The sequence below is a fragment of the Talpa europaea genome (assembly GCF_964194135.1).
Source record: "Talpa europaea genome assembly, chromosome: 4".
NCBI classification, from domain to species: domain Eukaryota; kingdom Metazoa; phylum Chordata; class Mammalia; order Eulipotyphla; family Talpidae; genus Talpa; species Talpa europaea.
Genome location: NC_140070.1, coordinates 6,731,610 through 6,736,119, shown reverse-complemented (window position 1 = coordinate 6,736,119; position 4,510 = coordinate 6,731,610).

Sequence of the window (4,510 nt, the reverse complement as noted above, 5' to 3'; positions counted from 1 at the left end):
CTACAATAAGGCCTGGTGGCGGTCAGTTTTTAACATGTGGAGTTGTAGGCACTGATGGACATACAGATGGGAATATTAAATAGGTAATTACATGTGGCTCTGTGAGGAAGAAGAGAGATCTTGGTTGGAGATACAAATTTTGGAACAAAATGCCTTATTTGAGTATATGCAACACAACCTTTATTAAGACTTTCTGGTATAATGCTGTCAGCAAGAGCAATTGATTAGAAATTGATCCTCTTAAGCCATTCAGAGCCCCATCATGAGTGGGCAGAGTGAGAGGCACTCCAGGACCCCAAAAGTGCCTGCTCTAAATGGGTTCTGCCTCCCACCTATAAAGACAAACCATACTCCTGGTGTGTAAGACCTTCAATGGCAAAGAACTTTAATACAATCAGTGAGCAATAGGGAGAAGAGGAAGAATATAGACAAAATAGTTTTCCATTCAACACCCAAAGCTACCCATCTCCTTGTGGCTAAGAGTCCAGCAAAACAGGCTTGGACCAAAGCAGGGACACAGATGCCCAAAACCTTGCCCCAAGTCTAAGGCACCTTCTGGTGGGTAAAGAAAAGGGCAGAAGGGACGAGGCAAGTCTGGAGCAAAACGAACAAAATCAAACCCCAAGTCAAGATGGAGGCTGCCATTATCAGCCTCGCCACGGGTCCCTCCCCCATGTTGCTCTCTCCTTCCTTGTATGCCAAGTCCCTGCTGCAAGTCCCAGGGCAGGAAGCAAGTGCAGCTTCCTCACCTGGCTGTCTGCTTCACATGCTTCCTCCAGGTCTTGTCGCCTTCCTTCTCTGTGCTCTGGCCTCTTGCTCAATCTCCTCAGCCTCCTTCTCTTGTCTTATTCCACCCTTCCTTGAGTGGGGCAGGAAATCTGGAACCTCCCCTTACTATGGGTATCACGCTGTTACTCTATGAAGCCACCTAAGTGGAAAGGATTCCTTTGTTTTCTATTCTGGTAACTTTTTAACAAGTGGGATGATGAATGGCTATGTTGTTTCCTAAGTGTTCATTTTTTTTTAAAACTTGTATCTTATGATAGAATTTATTTGTAGCATATAATTCATTTGCAGTATTGTATTATCCATTTTCAGAGAACTTTCTGCTTCTTTGAAATTATTTTTAGGTGTTAAAAGCTTTTGTTAAAGGCTTTGACAGATTTCCAAAAACCTTCCCTCACCTTCTTTACTAATTTATATACCAACAGTATTCCGTACACATGTGAAAAAAAGACTCTGCAGCCCAACATTTTGGAGGGCGAGGAATTGTATCCTTTGGCAAGAAGTAACCTCTCCTTGTCAAGGTCAAGGTCCTTTATTTTTTTTTTTAATATTTTATTTTATGTAATTCTTACATCTTTTTTCATCTTTGCACAATGTATGCACTTTCATTTTGGTTATATTCCCCATACAATTGCACCTCCCCCCTTATTTTGACTTTAATCCTTCCTTTTCCTGCCCCCCCCCACCCCGTAGTGTGTCTCTGGTTTTATAGTTGCTTGTTGATTTTGATTTTTACTTTGTATTGATTAGTCTTTTTCCTGATTTCTTATTTAAGTTTTCTAGATTCCTGCTATGAGTGAGACCATCCAGTATTTTTCTTTTTCTTTCTGACTTATTTCGCTGGGCATGATCCCTTCTAGCTCCATCCATGTTGCTGCAAACTGCATGTGTTTGTCTTTTTTGAATGCTGAGTAATATTCCATTGCGTATATGTACCACATGTTTTTGATCCAGTCATCTATTTTTGGGCATTTGGGTTGCTTCCATAGCTTAGCTATTGTAAATAGTGCTGCTATAAACATAGGGGTGCAGGTGCCCTTTGGAATTACTGTTTCTGTGTCCTTTGGGTAAATACCTAGGAGTAGAATTGCTGGATCCTGTGGAAGCTCTATGTTTAGTAGGTCCAGAAATCTCCACACAGCTCTCCATAGTGGTTGGACCAGTTTGCACTCCCACCAACAGTGCAGGAGAGTTCCTTTTTCTCCACACCCTCGCCAACATTTGTTGTTGCTAGTTTTTTTAATATGTGCCATTCTCACTGGTGTAAGATGGTATCTCATGGTAGTTTTGATTTGCATTTCCCTGATGACAAGTGATGTTGAACATTTTTTCATATGCCTGTTGGCCATTTGCATTTCCTCTTCAGAGAAGTTTCTTTTTAGCTCTTCTGCCCATTCTTTGACTGGATTATTTTCTTTGTTGTTGTTGAGTCTCATCAGCTCTTTGCAGATTTTTGTGATCAGTCCTTTATCATTAGTGTTGTGTGCAAAAATGTTCTCCCAGTCGGTGGGGTTTCTCTTTGTTTTTGTTATTGTCTCTTTTGCTGTGCAGAAGCTCTTTAACTTGATGCAGTCCCAGCTGTTGATCTTTGCCTTCACTATCACTGCTTTGGGTGATGTGTCTGTAAAGATGTCTTTGATGTGCATGTCATGTAGTGCTTCGCCTTTATTTTCTTCTATGTATTTTATGGTTTCAGGTCTTATGTCTAGTTCCTTAATCCATTTTGTGTTGGTTTTTGTGCATGATGTGAGGTAGTGGTCAAGCTTCATTCTTTTGCGTGTAGCAATGTCCTTTGTTTTTAAACGATCAGCCTCACTGGGGCAGAGTCCTGCTTTTTTAAATTTCAAATTATGTTTACATTTTTAAATATATTTTTACATCATTGTTTATTTTGAAATAATATTTGCTTCCCTCCCCCCATGTAGTCCCCATAGAGTTTCCTCCACCAGTGCACCCGTGCACCATCACCTCAGTCCCCTGTGCTCCTCCCTCCCTCCCTCTGATCCCTGTCCCTCCTCCCCTGCAGGATGTCTCAGGTTTACAATGGTCCATTTTTGCTTTGTTGTGTTTTGTACTGTTAATGTTTTTTACACTGATGTCTTATTTGGTTTCTGCTATAAGTGAAACCGTCTGATATTTTTCTTTTTCCTTGTGGCTTATTTCACTGAACATAATTCCTTCCAGCTCCATCCACGTTGCTGCAAATGGCATGAGTTTCTTTTTTGATTGCTGAATTGTATTCCATTGTGTATATGGACCACATCTTCTTGATCTAGTCATCTATTTTTGGGTATTTGGTTTGTTTCCAGGTCTTACCTATGTTTACTGAAGTAAAGTAAGTGTACATCTTTGTATCTGCCCTGGGGGTTGTCATTCAAACCTCTTCAAAGAACACTTCCACACCCTGCCTGCCGCCAATACTTCCATGCCCTGATGCAGCCTCCTCCACCAAGGCCAGTCTCCATCATGGCCAAGCTCTTCTGTCACCCCTGCACTCTACAATCACCTCTCCCTAGTCCCCCCATCACCTCTGGCCCCTGTGCTCTACCTTCACAAAATAAGCAGGACAATTCTGTGATCGTGGGAGATATATCACATGGCGTCTGTGCTCAAAACTCTTAAGGTGCTGCCTCCCATCTCATCCCATGTGAAAGACATGCTTGGAGAAGTCTTCCAGCAGCAGGTGACTCAGCCTCATCAATTCTGCATACTAAATTATCCCTTTGGCTCTAACCACCTTCACCTACTCAGGGCCCCCCACTCCAAGCCAGCCCCCTCCCTAAGGTCTGTATACTTCTTCATTCCCCCACCTGCCATGATGCTCCCCAGGTACCCCCACTCACTTAGCCTTGGCTCAGACATCACTTCGATGCCTTTACAACCACCCACTCATCCTCACCCTGATTAGCTTTTCTTTATATTATGGTTGACATAATGGTATTGTTAATTGAGATATAATTAACATCTAATGTATTAGTTTTAGGTGTCATGAAAGTGTTTATTTTCCATCTCTGTAAACCATGCACACATCAACTCATAAACCACACACATAAACAGTAAGCTTCGTGCCTGAGGTCAGGGAGTTGGCTTTCTTCATCTCAATATTTTCAGTGCTCTAGAATAACACCTAGCAGGTGCATAATAGGTCTTCAATAAATAAAACTTATTTTAAACAAATGAAGAAATAATTCAATACACTAATAATTAACCAGTAAATCTAGTGCAGAAATAAATATCTGACCCAGAAAATGGATCCCCTGAGTCCCCACATCCACAAGTCACACTAGCATCTACCAGACTTTACAGAGAACCACTCCCCTGGGGAGGGGAGGAAGCCTCTCCCTTGAGCACTGTGTTCAGCCCAAGACAGAGGATCCCTAACCAGTTCTCTGCCTCCCCAGTTCTCTGCATAGTGGGGTGAGTTGGTGAGGCAGTTTGGCAGCTTCTTATTAACTACAGGGGAAGGAGAAGTCAGACTTTAATTGTTGGCTCCTCCTGGAGCTATTATTAGAAGGGGTATCTTCCCCTAAAGCTCTCAATTCTGGATGTTAGCCATATTTCCAGAATAAAATAGAGATTTCCGCAAACAGACTATTAGCAACTTATAACTACTTGCACAATCACTCCCCTCCCCAGCTAGATTGTATGAAATGAAAGGTAAACACCATATCTGGCTTGTGTGTGCTGAATCCCATGGGTCTTGCATGGTGCCTGGTTACAATAA